Source organism: Chiloscyllium plagiosum, unplaced genomic scaffold (genome assembly GCF_037043375.1).
Source record: "Chiloscyllium plagiosum isolate Xiang-an unplaced genomic scaffold, Cpla_swu_hap1 HiC_scaffold_3, whole genome shotgun sequence".
Taxonomy (NCBI): domain Eukaryota; kingdom Metazoa; phylum Chordata; class Chondrichthyes; order Orectolobiformes; family Hemiscylliidae; genus Chiloscyllium; species Chiloscyllium plagiosum.
This window is the reverse complement of record NW_028270141.1, coordinates 123,040,245-123,057,832: the sequence shown is the minus strand read 5'-3', so window position 1 is coordinate 123,057,832 and position 17,588 is coordinate 123,040,245. Positions and strand designations below refer to the sequence as shown.

The 17,588-nt window shown below is 51.3% G+C and overlaps 5 non-coding genes and 3 pseudogenes across 5 annotated transcripts; 1 reads left to right on the top strand and 7 right to left on the bottom strand.

Annotated features, from left to right (window-relative positions):
* Nucleotides 1-1,270: 1,270 nt before the first annotated feature.
* LOC148150814 (5S ribosomal RNA) lies at nt 1,271-1,389 on the top strand. The gene has a single exon (XR_015756700.1). It is a non-coding gene; the product is annotated as a 5S ribosomal RNA (ribosomal RNA).
* A 5,937-nt stretch (nt 1,390-7,326) lies between these two features.
* LOC148150813 (5S ribosomal RNA) lies at nt 7,327-7,446 on the bottom strand. Its single transcript, XR_015756216.1, has one exon. It is a non-coding gene; the product is annotated as a 5S ribosomal RNA (ribosomal RNA).
* Nucleotides 7,447-8,993: 1,547 nt separating this feature from the next.
* LOC148150812 (5S ribosomal RNA) lies at nt 8,994-9,102 on the bottom strand (annotated as a pseudogene).
* A 1,546-nt stretch (nt 9,103-10,648) lies between these two features.
* LOC148150811 (5S ribosomal RNA) lies at nt 10,649-10,767 on the bottom strand. The gene has a single exon (XR_015756344.1). It is a non-coding gene; the product is annotated as a 5S ribosomal RNA (ribosomal RNA).
* Nucleotides 10,768-12,313: 1,546 nt separating this feature from the next.
* Nucleotides 12,314-12,432, bottom strand: LOC148150810 (5S ribosomal RNA). The gene has a single exon (XR_015756716.1). It is a non-coding gene; the product is annotated as a 5S ribosomal RNA (ribosomal RNA).
* A 1,547-nt stretch (nt 12,433-13,979) lies between these two features.
* On the bottom strand, nt 13,980-14,098 carry LOC148150809 (5S ribosomal RNA). Its single transcript, XR_015756777.1, has one exon. It is a non-coding gene; the product is annotated as a 5S ribosomal RNA (ribosomal RNA).
* A 1,549-nt stretch (nt 14,099-15,647) lies between these two features.
* On the bottom strand, nt 15,648-15,756 carry LOC148150808 (5S ribosomal RNA; annotated as a pseudogene).
* A 1,546-nt stretch (nt 15,757-17,302) lies between these two features.
* Nucleotides 17,303-17,411, bottom strand: LOC148150807 (5S ribosomal RNA; annotated as a pseudogene).
* Nucleotides 17,412-17,588: the final 177 nt, after the last annotated feature.

Here is a 17,588-nt window from a genome sequence, read left to right as displayed (position 1 = left end):
CACCATTCAATATGATCATGGCTGATCATCCTTAATCAGTATCCTGTTCCTGCCTTATCTCCATAACCCTTGATTCCACTATCCTTGAGAGCTCTATCCAACTCTTTCTTAAATGAATCCAGAGACTGGGCCTCCACTGCCCTCTGGGGCAGAGCATTCCACACAGCCACCACTCTCTGGGTGAAGAAGTTTCTCCTCATCTCTGTCCTAAATGGTCTACCCCGTATTTTTAAGCTGTGTCCTCTGTTTCGGCACTCACCCCGCAGCGGAAACATGTTGCCTGCCGCCAGAGTGTCCAATCCTTTGATCATCTTATATGTCTCAACCAGATCCCCTCTCAGTCTTCTAAACTCAAGGGTACACAAGCCCAGTCGCTCCAGTCTTTCAGTGTAAGGTAATCCCGCCATTCCAGGAATTGACCTCGTGAACCTACGCTGCATTCCCTCAATAGCCAGAATGTCTCTCCTCAAATTTGGAGACCAGAACTGCACACAGTACTCCAGGTGTGGTCTCACCAGGGCCCTGTACAGCTGCAGAAGAACCTCTTTGCTTCTATACTCAATCCCTCTTGTTATGAAGGCCAGCATGCTATTAGCCTTCTTCACTACCTGCTGTACCTGCATGCTTACCTTCATTGAGTGGTGTACAAGAACCCCCAGATCTCTCTGTACTGCCCCTTTACCTAAATTGATTCCACTTAGGTGGTAATCTGCCTTCCTGTTCTTGCCACCAAAGTGGATAAGGATCCATTTATCCACGTGAAAGTGCATCTGCCATGCATCTGAGCACTCACCTAACTTGTCCAGGTCACCCTGTAATCTCCTAACATCCTCATCACATTTCACCCTGCCACCCAGCTGATGAAATTTGCGAATGTTATTGCTAATACCATCTTGTATATCCTGAAGATAGATTGTAAAAAGCTGCGGTCCCAGTACTGATCCGTGCGGTACCCCACTGGTCAGTGCCTGGCATTCCGAAATGGAGGGGTGGAGGAGTGTGGAAGGATGAGAGAATGCAGGCTGCGGCCCTATGAAGCAGGGGGAGGGCTTGCAGTTGGCCTGTGTGGGGATGTGGGAGACTACAGGAGCCTGGTGGGCAAGGGCTGGCTGAAAGGCAGCTGGAGGGACGGAGGGAGGGAAGCACGCACGGAGGAGGAAGAGCAAAGAGAAAAGAGAAAAAAAAGCCAAAGGGGATAAAGAGAAAGAGCAACAAAGAAAATGTGGCTGGCCAGCACGCCTTGAAGTAGGGAGAAAAGGCAGGGGCCAGCGCCTACGGCCATACTAGTCTGAAAACGCCCGATCTCGTCTGATCTCGGAAGCTAAGCAGACTCAGGCCTGATTAGTACTTGGATGGGAGACCGCCTGGGAATACCAGGTGCAGTAGGCTTTTTCCGCCAGCAGTGGCTGCTCAAGTCACCCCTCTGCACTTGTCTTGTGCCAGGCAATGGAGCGGCAGGTTATTTTTGCTGCTGCTGCTGTGCCTGGCATCAGTCTCCTGCAGGCACGAGACACGGAGGGGAGGAGAGCGGAGCGCTGCCAAAATCAGCAAGAAAGGCGGAAAGAAAGGGATTGGGGCTGCACGCTGTCTGCGGGTGGCAGTCAGGAAAGGCGGACAATAGACAATAGGTGCAGGAGTTGGCCATTCTGCCCTTCCAGCCTGCACCACCATTCAATATGATCATGGCTGATCATCCTTAATCAGTATCCTGTTCCTGCCTTATCTCCATAACCCTTGATTCCACTATCCTTAAGAGCTCTATCCAACTCTTTCTTAAATGAATCCAGAGACTGGGCCTCCACTGCCCTCTGGGGCAGAGCATTCCACACAGCCACCACTCTCTGGGTGAAGAAGTTTCTCCTCATCTCTGTCCTAAATGGTCTACCCCGTATTTTTAAGCTGTGTCCTCTGTTTCGGCACTCACCCCGCAGCGGAAACATGTTGCCTGCCGCCAGAGTGTCCAATCCTTTGATCATCTTATATGTCTCAACCAGATCCCCTCTCAGTCTTCTAAACTCAAGGGTACACAAGCCCAGTCGCTCCAGTCTTTCAGTGTAAGGTAATCCCGCCATTCCAGGAATTGACCTCGTGAACCTACGCTGCATTCCCTCAATAGCCAGAATGTCTCTCCTCAAATTTGGAGACCAGAACTGCACACAGTACTCCAGGTGTGGTCTCACCAGGGCCCTGTACAGCTGCAGAAGAACCTCTTTGCTTCTATACTCAATCCCTCTTGTTATGAAGGCCAGCATGCTATTAGCCTTCTTCACTACCTGCTGTACCTGCATGCTTACCTTCATTGAGTGGTGTACAAGAACCCCCAGATCTCTCTGTACTGCCCCTTTACCTAAATTGATTCCACTTAGGTGGTAATCTGCCTTCCTGTTCTTGCCACCAAAGTGGATAAGGATCCATTTATCCACGTGAAAGTGCATCTGCCATGCATCTGAGCACTCACCTAACTTGTCCAGGTCACCCTGTAATCTCCTAACATCCTCATCACATTTCACCCTGCCACCCAGCTGATGAAATTTGCGAATGTTATTGCTAATACCATCTTGTATATCCTGAAGATAGATTGTAAAAAGCTGCGGTCCCAGTACTGATCCGTGCGGTACCCCACTGGTCAGTGCCTGGCATTCCGAAATGGAGGGGTGGAGGAGTGTGGAAGGGTGAGAGAATGCAGGCTGCGGCCCTATGAAGCAGGGGGAGGGCTTGCAGTTGGCCTGTGTGGGGATGTGGGAGACTACAGGAGCCTGGTGGGCAAGGGCTGGCTGAAAGGCAGCTGGAGGGACGGGGGACCTGCGGAGTGCCTGTAGATTTTTCTACAGAGACGTGGGACTCAGGAATCTAGAGACCGGAGCTCGTCTGTGCGGGATTTTGCAGAGACCGTGTTTGCATGGCCAAAGTGCCTTCCCATTGCCCTATTGAGAATACGTACAGCACCTCGCTGGGATATCGGGGTCTCCCCCTATGAGATGCTGTTCGGATTACCATATTGGAGTAAGGTTGATGGGTGTCCCACTCTACAAGGGGGAGATGTATTTGTCAGAGACTATTTACTGGCCTTATCCCGTTCTTTTGCAGAACTCCGGAGGTAGGGTCTCCTGGCTCAAACTCCGCCGCTCGACTTCCTCTTACATAAGGTGGAGCCCGGAGATTGGGTACTTGTAAAGACCTGGAGGGCCGAAAAGCTCCAGCCGCAGTGGGAAGGACCGTTCCTGGTCCTGTTAACAACTGAAGCCGCTGTTCGGACGAAAGAAAAAGGGTGGGCCCACGCATCGAGGATAAAGGGGCCTGTTCCGCCAGAAGGAGAGAGCACTTGGACATGCGGGCCAGGGGACAAGCCATTGGTGGTAAAGCTGAAAAGACAGCGACAATGAACTCGACCTGGACTGTATTGGTGGGGATATTGATCAGTTTACTCCTGTATGTGGGGGAGGGCGAGGGGAGATGTGACAAATGTCGGACTATGGTGAGGCTTGGGAGTCAGATCGACACGGGATCATTTGTGTCTCACTCCCATGTGAACGATTGGTGTTACGATGTGAATGCACGGCAAGAATGTTGGGAGGGTGGAAAACCCTATTATCAAGTGTATAATAAAGGGTACGGTGGCAAAGTCCGTGGGTGCCCTAAAAATGACCGCTGGGTGTGTGTTAACAAAGATGGGCAGTGGGGCCTACCCTCCGTGTTGCTCAGAGAGCAGATTGACAGAGTCAAGGAGACCAGAGTTCAGAACACTGAACGGGAGTTAGAGAAAGAGAACGACCGTCTGAGAACGGTCATTGTCTCTAAAGTGCCATCTATATACAAAGAGGTAGAAGAGCAGATTGAGCTCCCTGATGTAACACAAAACCTGTTTATTGATCTCACCTCTAGGATTGCCACTGTTTTAAATGTTAGCAATTGCTGGGTTTGTGGGGGGCCACATATGTCAGAACAATGGCCGTGGACTGGGCAAAGCTTAGACATATGGGAATTGCTTCAATACAATTGGACACATGTCAACGAAAGGAAAAGCCAGGGGTGGAGACTGACAAATAGCCCTGAGGGCCAGTTATGTGTTGAAGGCAAGGGGACCGTGGAGGTAGGAATTAGTCCCTGTCAGAGTGTATTGAATGCCACCACACAAGTATGGTGGCCTGAGAGTATTGCTTGGTACATTGCAAACCGAGATCGTCAAAATTGCATTCGGTTACGTTCTGATTCCTCCTCTTACGAGCTAAGTGCTGACCCTTCCGATGGCATGAAAAGAGTGTGGAGCGGTGGTTGTCAGGGGAATCAATGCTGGAATAATCCTGTCCAGACTCTGCCACGGGGCCAACAATCCGAATACTGGAATTGCAGTGGTCCTGGTCCTTATGAGGGCGTCCCTGGGGTAAAGGAGTTGAGGGATGACGTTGTGAGGCAGGGAGGGCCTGCTCCAGATGGCCTATTTTGGATATGCGGTAATCAGGCATATTCCAAACTGCCGATGGGATGGTCTGGAGTATGCTTCCTGGGTCGAATAAGACCTGAATTCTTCCTATTACCCCGGGAGGAAGGCGATGATTTGGGAGTTAAACTCTTTGACTCCCTGCGTAGGTCGCCAAGGGATATCCAAGTCGGTGATTGGGGGGATGAGTGGCCACCGGCCCGTATTATTGAATACTACGGGCCTGCTACGTGGGCACAGGATGGATCATGGGGATACCGTACTCCTATCTATATGTTAAACCGAATTATCAGGCTCCAAGCAGTCGTAGAGGTCATTACTAATCAGACCGCCCTGGCCCTGGAGTTGCTGGCTAAGCAGCAGGATCAGATGAGGGCTGCTATATACCAAAACCGGCTTGCCTTGGATTATCTGTTGACCTCGGAAGGGGGCGTGTGCGGGAAGTTTAACCTGACTAACTGCTGTCTGAAAATTGACGATAATGGTAAAGCGGTTTTGAAGATTTCCGATGAAATTCGGAAACTGGCCCATGTGCCGGTTCAATCCTGGCGCCCTCTTGGTGGCATCGGATGGTGGGATGGTCTCCGAGGTGGTAGTTGGTGGCGCACGGCGTTACTGGTGGCTGGGGGGGGCGTAATGCTTCTACTCATCTTACCCTGCCTGATCCCCTGTGTTCAATCTTTAATCCAGAAAAATATTTCCCAACTCCAGGCAGTGGCGGTACCCCAACATGGAACGCAGGAACTTAAGGTGCTGTTGCTGCGAAAGACCAAGGATTTCCCGGGCCCCTGATGGGAGGACGCTTATCTTTGTCATGCACATCTTAAAAACAGAAAGGGTGGAATTGTGAGAGACGATTTCGGTACAAATAGTTAAGATGTGCATGACCTCAGAGTCTAAGGGGAATAGAGCCGTGGGGGTAGGTAAAACATGCTTCTCTATAATAAAGGACGAGACATCTGCTGCTACAGAGTAGAAAAACAAGTCCTTGATTGATAAGACCACTAACTCTGACAGAGAAGAATAAGTCCTTGACTGATAAGACTACGGGGTAGAAAAACAACTCGGGAAACTGTTGCAGACTTTGTGAGAATGTGAACCTCGTGACTCTTTAGAGCTATAGAGGGGAGGGACTTGTACTGTATTTAATCAGAAACATTGTTAGCCTGGCGCGCCTTTTTTTTCAAGGGTGCCCAACTCTGCAGACTTGTTAATAAAACTTTGTTTTCCTGAATTTGTCTAGAGCGATTATTGAGAAGCGATTTTCGTTTCTAACACGGAGTCTGCTTAGCTTCCGAGATCAGACGAGATCGGGCGTTTTCAGACTAGTATGGCCGTAGGCGCTGGCCCCTGCCTTTTCTCCCTACTTCAAGGCGTGCTGGCCAGCCACATTTTCTTTCTTGCTCTTTCTCTTTATCCCCTTTGGCTTTTTTTTCTCTTTTCTCTTTGCTCTTCCTCCTCCGTGCGTGCTTCCCTCCCTCCGTCCCTCCAGCTGCCTTTCAGCCAGCCCTTGCCCACCAGGCTCCTGGAGTCTCCCACATCCCCACACAGGCCAACTGCAAGCCCTCCCCCTGCTTCATAGGGCCGCAGCCTGCATTCTCTCATCCTTCCACACTCCTCCACCCCTCCATTTCGGAATGCCAGGCACTGACCAGTGGGGTACCGCACGGATCAGTACTGGGACCGCAGCTTTTTACAATCTATCTTCAGGATATACAAGATGGTATTAGCAATAACATTCGCAAATTTCATCAGCTGGGTGGCAGGGTGAAATGTGATGAGGATGTTAGGAGATTACAGGGTGACCTGGACAAGTTAGGTGAGTGCTCAGATGCATGGCAGATGCACTTTCACGTGGATAAATGGATCCTTATCCACTTTGGTGGCAAGAACAGGAAGGCAGATTACCACCTAAGTGGAATCAATTTCGGTAAAGGGGCAGTACAGAGAGATCTGGTGGTTCTTGTACACCACTCAATGAAGGTAAGCATGCAGGTACAGCAGGTAGTGAAGAAGGCTAATAGCATGCTGGCCTTCATAACAAGAGGGATTGAGTATAGAAGCAAAGAGGTTCTTCTGCAGCTGTACAGGGCCCTGGTGAGACCACACCTGGAGTACTGTGTGCAGTTCTGGTCTCCAAATTTGAGGAGAGACATTCTGGCTATTGAGGGAATGCAGCGTAGGTTCACGAGGTCAATTCCTGGAATGGCGGGATTACCTTACACTGAAAGACTGGAGCGACTGGGCTTGTGTACCCTTGAGTTTAGAAGACTGAGAGGGGATCTGGTTGAGACATATAAGATGATCAAAGGATTGGACACTCTGGCGGCAGGCAACATGTTTCCGCTGCGGGGTGAGTGCCGAAACAGAGGACACAGCTTAAAAATACGGGGTAGACCATTTAGGACAGAGATGAGGAGAAACTTCTTCACCCAGAGAGTGGTGGCTGTGTGGAATGCTCTGCCCCAGAGGGCAGTGGAGGCCCAGTCTCTGGATTCATTTAAGAAAGAGTTGGATAGAGCTCTTAAGGATAGTGGAATCAAGGGTTATGGAGATAAGGCAGGAACAGGATACTGATTAAGGATGATCAGCCATGATCATATTGAATGGTGGTGCAGGCTGGAAGGGCAGAATGGCCAACTCCTGCACCTATTGTCTATTGTCCGCCTTTCCTGACTGCCACCCGCAGACAGCGTGCAGCCCCAATCCCTTTCTTTCCGCCTTTCTTGCTGATTTTGGCAGCGCTCCGCTCTCCTCCCCTCCGTGTCTCGTGCCTGCAGGAGACTGATGCCAGGCACAGCAGCAGCAGCAAAAATAACCTGCCGCTCCATTGCCTGGCACAAGACAAGTGCAGAGGGGTGACTTGAGCAGCCACTGCTGGCGGAAAAAGCCTACTGCACCTGGTATTCCCAGGCGGTCTCCCATCCAAGTACTAACCAGGCCTGAGTCTGCTTAGCTTCACGAGATCAGACGAGATCGGGCGTTTTCAGACTAGTATGGCCGTAGGCGCTGGCCCCTGCCTTTTCTCCCTACTTCAAAGCGTGCTGGCCAGCCACATTTTCTTTGTTGCTCTTTCTCTTTATCCCCTTTGGCTTTTTTTTCTCTTTTCTCTTTGCTCTTCCTCCTCCGTGCGTGCTTCCCTCCCTCCGTCCCTCCAGCTGCCTTTCAGGCCAGCCCTTGCCCACCAGGCTCCTGTAGTCTCCCACATCCCCACACAGGCCAACTGCAAGCCCTCCCCCTGCTTCATCGGGCCGCAGCCTGCATTCTCTCATCCTTCCACACTCCTCCACCCCTCCATTTCGGAATGCCAGGCACTGACCAGTGGGGTACCGCACGGATCAGTACTGGGACCGCAGCTTTTTACAATCTATCTTCAGGATATACAAGATGGTATTAGCAATAACATTCGCAAATTTCATCAGCTGGGTGGCAGGGTGAAATGTGATGAGGATGTTAGGAGATTACAGGGTGACCTGGACAAGTTAGGTGAGTGCTCAGATGCATGGCAGATGCACTTTCACGTGGATAAATGGATCCTTATCCACTTTGGTGGCAAGAACAGGAAGGCAGATTACCACCTAAGTGGAATCAATTTAGGTAAAGGGGCAGTACAGAGAGATCTGGGGGTTCTTGTACACCACTCAATGAAGGTAAGCATGCAGGTACAGCAGGTAGTGAAGAAGGCTAATAGCATGCTGGCCTTCATAACAAGAGGGATTGAGTATAGAAGCAAAGAGGTCCTTCTGCAGCTGTACAGGGCCCTGGTGAGACCACACCTGGAGTACTGTGTGCAGTTCTGGTCTCCAAATTTGAGGAGAGACATTCTGGCTATTGAGGGAATGCAGCGTAGGTTCACGAGGTCAATTCCTGGAATGGCGGGATTACCTTACACTGAAAGACTGGAGCGACTGGGCTTGTGTACCCTTGAGTTTAGAAGACTGAGAGGGGATCTGGTTGAGACATATAAGATGATCAAAGGATTGGACACTCTGGCGGCAGGCAACATGTTTCCGCTGCGGGGTGAGTGCCGAAACAGAGGACACAGCTTAAAAATACGGGGTAGACCATTTAGGACAGAGATGAGGAGAAACGTCTTCACCCAGGGAGTGGTGGCTGTGTGGAATGCTCTGCCCCAGAGGGCAGTGGAGGCCCAGTCTCTGGATTCATTTAAGAAAGAGTTGGATAGAGCTCTCAAGGATAGTGGAATCAAGGGTTATGGAGATAAGGCAGGAACAGGATACTGATTAAGGATGATCAGCCATGATCATATTGAATGGTGGTGCAGGCTGGAAGGGCAGAATGGCCAACTCCTGCACCTATTGTCTATTGTCCGCCTTTCCTGACTGCCACCCGCAGACAGCGTGCAGCCCCAATCCCTTTCTTTCCGCCTTTCTTGCTGATTTTGGCAGCGCTCCGCTCTCCTCCCCTCCGTGTCTCGTGCCTGCAGGAGACTGATGCCAGGCACAGCAGCAGCAGCAAAAATAACCTGCCGCTCCATTGCCTGGCACAAGACAAGTGCAGAGGGGTGACTTGAGCAGCCACTGCTGGCGGAAAAAGCCTACTGCACCTGGCATTCCCAGGCGGTCTCCCATCCAAGTACTAACCAGGCCTGAGTCTGCTTAGCTTCCGAGATCAGACGTTTTCAGACTAGTATGGCCGTAGGCGCTGGCCCCTGCCTTTTCTCCCTACTTCAAGGCGTGCTGGCCAGCCACATTTTCTTTCTTGCTCTTTCTCTTTATCCCCTTTGGCTTTTTTTTCTCTTTTCTCTTTGCTCTTCCTCCTCCGTGCGTGCTTCCCTCCCTCCGTCCCTCCAGCTGCCTTTCAGCCAGCCCTTGCCCACCAGGCTCCTGTAGTCTCCCACATCCCCACACAGGCCAACTGCAAGCCCTCCCCCTGCTTCATAGGGCCGCAGCCTGCATTCTCTCATCCTTCCACACTCCTCCACCCCTCCATTTCGGAATGCCAGGCACTGACCAGTGGGGTACCGCACGGATCAGTACTGGGACCGCAGCTTTTTACAATCTATCTTCAGGATATACAAGATGGTATTAGCAATAACATTCGCAAATTTCATCAGCTGGGTGGCAGGGTGAAATGTGATGAGGATGTTAGGAGATTACAGGGTGACCTGGACAAGTTAGGTGAGTGCTCAGATGCATGGCAGATGCACTTTCACGTGGATAAATGGATCCTTATCCACTTTGGTGGCAAGAACAGGAAGGCAGATTACCACCTAAGTGGAATCAATTTAGGTAAAGGGGCAGTACAGAGAGATCTGGGGGTTCTTGTACACCACTCAATGAAGGTAAGCATGCAGGTACAGCAGGTAGTGAAGAAGGCTAATAGCATGCTGGCCTTCATAACAAGAGGGATTGAGTATAGAAGCAAAGAGGTCCTTCTGCAGCTGTACAGGGCCCTGGTGAGACCACACCTGGAGTACTGTGTGCAGTTCTGGTCTCCAAATTTGAGGAGAGACATTCTGGCTATTGAGGGAATGCAGCGTAGGTTCACGAGGTCAATTCCTGGAATGGCGGGATTACCTTACACTGAAAGACTGGAGCGACTGGGCTTGTGTACCCTTGAGTTTAGAAGACTGAGAGGGGATCTGGTTGAGACATATAAGATGATCAAAGGATTGGACACTCTGGCGGCAGGCAACATGTTTCCGCTGCGGGGTGAGTGCCGAAACAGAGGACACAGCTTAAAAATACGGGGTAGACCATTTAGGACAGAGATGAGGAGAAACTTCTTCACCCAGAGAGTGGTGGCTGTGTGGAATGCTCTGCCCCAGAGGGCAGTGGAGGCCCAGTCTCTGGATTCATTTAAGAAAGAGTTGGATAGAGCTCTCAAGGATAGTGGAATCAAGGGTTATGGAGATAAGGCAGGAACAGGATACTGATTAAGGATGATCAGCCATGATCATATTGAATGGTGGTGCAGGCTGGAAGGGCAGAATGGCCAACTCCTGCACCTATTGTCTATTGTCCGCCTTTCCTGACTGCCACCCGCAGACAGCGTGCAGCCCCAATCCCTTTCTTTCCGCCTTTCTTGCTGATTTTGGCAGCGCTCCGCTCTCCTCCCCTCCGTGTCTCGTGCCTGCAGGAGACTGATGACAGGCACAGCAGCAGCAGCAAAAATAACCTGCCGCTCCATTGCCTGGCACAAGACAAGTGCAGAGGGGTGACTTGAGCAGCCACTGCTGGCGGAAAAAGCCTACTGCACCTGGTATTCCCAGGCGGTCTCCCATCCAAGTACTAACCAGGCCTGAGTCTGCTTAGCTTCCGAGATCAGACGAGATCGGGCGTTTTCAGACTAGTATGGCCGTAGGCGCTGGTCCCTGCCTTTTCTCCCTACTTCAAGGCGTGCTGGCCAGCCACATTTTCTTTCTTGCTCTTTCTCTTTATCCCCTTTGGCTTTTTTTTCTCTTTTCTCTTTGCTCTTCCTCCTCCGTGCGTGCTTCCCTCCCTCCGTCCCTCCAGCTGCCTTTCAGCCAGCCCTTGCCCACCAGGCTCCTGTAGTCTCCCACATCCCCACACAGGCCAACTGCAAGCCCTCCCCCTGCTTCATAGGGCCGCAGCCTGCATTCTCTCATCCTTCCACACTCCTCCACCCCTCCATTTCGGAATGCCGGGCACTGACCAGTGGGGTACCGCACGGATCAGTACTGGGACCGCAGCTTTTTACAATCTATCTTCAGGATATACAAGATGGTATTAGCAATAACATTCGCAAATTTCATCAGCTGGGTGGCAGGGTGAAATGTGATGAGGATGTTAGGAGATTACAGGGTGACCTGGACAAGTTAGGTGAGTGCTCAGATGCATGGCAGATGCACTTTCACGTGGATAAATGGATCCTTATCCACTTTGGTGGCAAGAACAGGAAGGCAGATTACCACCTAAGTGGAATCAATTTAGGTAAAGGGGCAGTACAGAGAGATCTGGGGGTTCTTGTACACCACTCAATGAAGGTAAGCATGCAGGTACAGCAGGTAGTGAAGAAGGCTAATAGCATGCTGGCCTTCATAACAAGAGGGATTGAGTATAGAAGCAAAGAGGTCCTTCTGCAGCTGTACAGGGCCCTGGTGAGACCACACCTGGAGTACTGTGTGCAGTTCTGGTCTCCAAATTTGAGGAGAGACATTCTGGCTATTGAGGGAATGCAGCGTAGGTTCACGAGGTCAATTCCTGGAATGGCGGGATTACCTTACACTGAAAGACTGGAGCGACTGGGCTTGTGTACCCTTGAGTTTAGAAGACTGAGAGGGGATCTGGTTGAGACATATAAGATGATCAAAGGATTGGACACTCTGGCGGCAGGCAACATGTTTCCGCTGCGGGGTGAGTGCCGAAACAGAGGACACAGCTTAAAAATACGGGGTAGACCATTTAGGACAGAGATGAGGAGAAACTTCTTCACCCAGAGAGTGGTGGCTGTGTGGAATGCTCTGCCCCAGAGGGCAGTGGAGGCCCAGTCTCTGGATTCATTTAAGAAAGAGTTGGATAGAGCTCTCAAGGATAGTGGAATCAAGGGTTATGGAGATAAGGCAGGAACAGGATACTGATTAAGGATGATCAGCCATGATCATATTGAATGGTGGTGCAGGCTGGAAGGGCAGAATGGCCAACTCCTGCACCTATTGTCTATTGTCCGCCTTTCCTGACTGCCACCCGCAGACAGCGTGCAGCCCCAATCCCTTTCTTTCCGCCTTTCTTGCTGATTTTGGCAGCGCTCCGCTCTCCTCCCCTCCGTGTCTCGTGCCTGCAGGAGACTGATGCCAGGCACAGCAGCAGCAGCAAAAATAACCTGCCGCTCCATTGCCTGGCACAAGACAAGTGCAGAGGGGTGACTTGAGCAGCCACTGCTGGCGGAAAAAGCCCACTGCACCTGGTATTCCCAGGCGGTCTCCCATCCAAGTACTAACCAGGCCTGAGTCTGCTTAGCTTCCGAGATCAGACGAGATCGGGCGTTTTCAGACTAGTATGGCCGTAGGCGCTGGCCCCTGCCTTTTCTCCCTACTTCAAAGCGTGCTGGCCAGCCACATTTTCTTTCTTGCTCTTTCTCTTTATCCCCTTTGGCTTTTTTTTCTCTTTTCTCTTTGCTCTTCCTCCTCCGTGCGTGCTTCCCTCCCTCCGTCCCTCCAGCTGCCTTTCAGGCCAGCCCTTGCCCACCAGGCTCCTGTAGTCTCCCACATCCCCACACAGGCCAACTGCAAGCCCTCCCCCTGCTTCATAGGGCCGCAGCCTGCATTCTCTCATCCTTCCACACTCCTCCACCCCACCATTTCGGAATGCCAGGCACTGACCAGTGGGGTACCGCACGGATCAGTACTGGGACCGCAGCTTTTTACAATCTATCTTCAGGATATACAAGATGGTATTAGCAAAAACATTCGCAAATTTCATCAGCTGGGTGGCAGGGTGAAATGTGATGAGGATGTTAGGAGATTACAGGGTGACCTGGACAAGTTAGGTGAGTGCTCAGATGCATGGCAGATGCACTTTCACGTGGATAAATGGATCCTTATCCACTTTGGTGGCAAGAACAGGAAGGCAGATTACCACCTAAGTGGAATCAATTTCGGTAAAGGGGCAGTACAGAGAGATCTGGTGGTTCTTGTACACCACTCAATGAAGGTAAGCATGCAGGTACAGCAGGTAGTGAAGAAGGCTAATAGCATGCTGGCCTTCATAACAAGAGGGATTGAGTATAGAAGCAAAGAGGTCCTTCTGCAGCTGTACAGGGCCCTGGTGAGACCACACCTGGAGTACTGTGTGCAGTTCTGGTCTCCAAATTTGAGGAGAGACATTCTGGCTATTGAGGGAATGCAGCGTAGGTTCACGAGGTCAATTCCTGGAATGGCGGGATTACCTTACACTGAAAGACTGGAGCGACTGGGCTTGTGTACCCTTGAGTTTAGAAGACTGAGAGGGGATCTGGTTGAGACATATAAGATGATCAAAGGATTGGACACTCTGGCGGCAGGCAACATGTTTCCGCTGCGGGGTGAGTGCCGAAACAGAGGACACAGCTTAAAAATACGGGGTAGACCATTTAGGACAGAGATGAGGAGAAACTTCTTCACCCAGAGAGTGGTGGCTGTGTGAAATGCTCTGCCCCAGAGGGCAGTGGAGGCCCAGTCTCTGGATTCATTTAAGAAAGAGTTGGATAGAGCTCTCAAGGATAGTGGAATCAAGGGTTATGGAGATAAGGCAGGAACAGGATACTGATTAAGGATGATCAGCCATGATCATATTGAATGGTGGTGCAGGCTGGAAGGGCAGAATGGCCAACTCCTGCACCTATTGTCTATTGTCCGCCTTTCCTGACTGCCACCCGCAGACAGCGTGCAGCCCCAATCCCTTTCTTTCCGCCTTTCTTGCTGATTTTGGCAGCGCTCCGCTCTCCTCCCCTCCGTGTCTCGTGCCTGCAGGAGACTGATGCCAGGCACAGCAGCAGCAGCAAAAATAACCTGCCGCTCCATTGCCTGGCACAAGACAAGTGCAGAGGGGTGACTTGAGCAGCCACTGCTGGCGGAAAAAGCCTACTGCACCTGGTATTCCCAGGCGGTCTCCCATCCAAGTACTAACCAGGCCTGAGTCTGCTTAGCTTCCGAGATCAGACGAGATCAGGCGTTTTCAGACTAGTATGGCCGTAGGCGCTGGCCCCTGCCTTTTCTCCCTACTTCAAAGCGTGCTGGCCAGCCACATTTTCTTTCTTGCTCTTTCTCTTTATCCCCTTTGGCTTTTTTTTCTCTTTTCTCTTTGCTCTTCCTCCTCCGTGCGTGCTTCCCTCCCTCCGTCCCTCCAGCTGCCTTTCAGCCAGCCCTTGCCCACCAGGCTCCTGTAGTCTCCCACATCCCCACACAGGCCAACTGCAAGCCCTCCCCCTGCTTCATAGGGCCGCAGCCTGCATTCTCTCATCCTTCCACACTCCTCCACCCCTCCATTTCGGAATGCCAGGCACTGACCAGTGGGGTACCGCACGGATCAGTACTGGGACCGCAGCTTTTTACAATCTATCTTCAGGATATACAAGATGGTATTAGCAATAACATTCGCAAATTTCATCAGCTGGGTGGCAGGGTGAAATGTGATGAGGATGTTAGGAGATTACAGGGTGACCTGGACAAGTTAGGTGAGTGCTCAGATGCATGGCAGATGCACTTTCACGTGGATAAATGGATCCTTATCCACTTTGGTGGCAAGAACAGGAAGGCAGATTACCACCTAAGTGGAATCAATTTAGGTAAAGGGGCAGTACAGAGAGATCTGGGGGTTCTTGTACACCACTCAATGAAGGTAAGCATGCAGGTACAGCAGGTAGTGAAGAAGGCTAATAGCATGCTGGCCTTCATAACAAGAGGGATTGAGTATAGAAGCAAAGAGGTCCTTCTGCAGCTGTACAGGGCCCTGGTGAGACCACACCTGGAGTACTGTGTGCAGTTCTGGTCTCCAAATTTGAGGAGAGACATTCTGGCTATTGAGGGAATGCAGCGTAGGTTCACGAGGTCAATTCCTGGAATGGCGGGATTACCTTACACTGAAAGACTGGAGCGACTGGGCTTGTGTACCCTTGAGTTTAGAAGACTGAGAGGGGATCTGGTTGAGACATATAAGATGATCAAAGGATTGGACACTCTGGCGGCAGGCAACATGTTTCCGCTGCGGGGTGAGTGCCGAAACAGAGGACACAGCTTAAAAATACGGGGTAGACCATTTAGGACAGAGATGAGGAGAAACTTCTTCACCCAGAGAGTGGTGGCTGTGTGGAATGCTCTGCCCCAGAGGGCAGTGGAGGCCCAGTCTCTGGATTCATTTAAGAAAGAGTTGGATAGAGCTCTCAAGGATAGTGGAATCAAGGGTTATGGAGATAAGGCAGGAACAGGATACTGATTAAGGATGATCAGCCATGATCATATTGAATGGTGGTGCAGGCTGGAAGGGCAGAATGGCCAACTCCTGCACCTATTGTCTATTGTCCGCCTTTCCTGACTGCCACCCGCAGACAGCGTGCAGCCCCAATCCCTTTCTTTCCGCCTTTCTTGCTGATTTTGGCAGCGCTCCGCTCTCCTCCCCTCCGTGTCTCGTGCCTGCAGGAGACTGATGCCAGGCACAGCAGCAGCAGCAGCAAAAATAACCTGCCGCTCCATTGCCTGGCACAAGACAAGTGCAGAGGGGTGACTTGAGCAGCCACTGCTGGCGGAAAAAGCCTACTGCACCTGGTATTCCCAGGCGGTCTCCCATCCAAGTACTAACCAGGCCTGAGTCTGCTTAGCTTCCGAGATCAGGCGTTTTCAGACTAGTATGGCCGTAGGCGCTGGCCCCTGCCTTTTCTCCCTACTTCAAGGCGTGCTGGCCAGCCACATTTTCTTTCTTGCTCTTTCTCTTTATCCCCTTTGGCTTTTTTTTCTCTTTTCTCTTTGCTCTTCCTCCTCCGTGCGTGCTTCCCTCCCTCCGTCCCTCCAGCTGCCTTTCAGCCAGCCCTTGCCCACCAGGCTCCTGTAGTCTCCCACATCCCCACACAGGCCAACTGCAAGCCCTCCCTCTGCTTCATAGGGCCGCAGCCTGCATTCTCTCATCCTTCCACACTCCTCCACCCCTCCATTTCGGAATGCCAGGCACTGACCAGTGGGGTACCGCACGGATCAGTACTGGGACCGCAGCTTTTTACAATCTATCTTCAGGATATACAAGATGGTATTAGCAATAACATTCGCAAATTTCATCAGCTGGGTGGCAGGGTGAAATGTGATGAGGATGTTAGGAGATTACAGGGTGACCTGGACAAGTTAGGTGAGTGCTCAGATGCATGGCAGATGCACTTTCACGTGGATAAATGGATCCTTATCCACTTTGGTGGCAAGAACAGGAAGGCAGATTACCACCTAAGTGGAATCAATTTAGGTAAAGGGGCAGTACAGAGAGATCTGGGGGTTCTTGTACACCACTCAATGAAGGTAAGCATGCAGGTACAGCAGGTAGTGAAGAAGGCTAATAGCATGCTGGCCTTCATAACAAGAGGGATTGAGTATAGAAGCAAAGAGGTCCTTCTGCAGCTGTACAGGGCCCTGGTGAGACCACACCTGGAGTACTGTGTGCAGTTCTGGTCTCCAAATTTGAGGAGAGACATTCTGGCTATTGAGGGAATGCAGCGTAGGTTCACGAGGTCAATTCCTGGAATGGCGGGATTACCTTACACTGAAAGACTGGAGCGACTGGGCTTGTGTACCCTTGAGTTTAGAAGACTGAGAGGGGATCTGGTTGAGACATATAAGATGATCAAAGGATTGGACACTCTGGCGGCAGGCAACATGTTTCCGCTGCGGGGTGAGTGCCGAAACAGAGGACACAGCTTAAAAATACGGGGTAGACCATTTAGGACAGAGATGAGGAGAAACTTCTTCACCCAGAGAGTGGTGGCTGTGTGGAATGCTCTGCCCCAGAGGGCAGTGGAGGCCCAGTCTCTGGATTCATTTAAGAAAGAGTTGGATAGAGCTCTCAAGGATAGTGGAATCAAGGGTTATGGAGATAAGGCAGGAACAGGATACTGATTAAGGATGATCAGCCATGATCATATTGAATGGTGGTGCAGGCTGGAAGGGCAGAATGGCCAACTCCTGCACCTATTGTCTATTGTCCGCCTTTCCTGACTGCCACCCGCAGACAGCGTGCAGCCCCAATCCCTTTCTTTCCGCCTTTCTTGCTGATTTTGGCAGCGCTCCGCTCTCCTCCCTTCCGTGTCTCGTGCCTGCAGGAGACTGATGCCAGGCAATGGAGCAGCAGCAAAAATAACCTGCCGCTCCATTGCCTGGCACAAGACAAGTGCAGAGGGGTGACTTGAGCAGCCACTGCTGGCGGAAAAAGCCTACTGCACCTGGTATTCCCAGGCGGTCTCCCATCCAAGTACTAACCAGGCCTGAGTCTGCTTAGCTTCCGAGATCAGACGTTTTCAGACTAGTATGGCCGTAGGCGCTGGCCCCTGCCTTTTCTCCCTACTTCAAGGCGTGCTGGCCAGCCACATTTTCTTTCTTGCTCTTTCTCTTTATCCCCTTTGGCTTTTTTTTCTCTTTTCTCTTTGCTCTTCCTCCTCCGTGCGTGCTTCCCTCCCTCCGTCCCTCCAGCTGCCTTTCAGCCAGCCCTTGCCCACC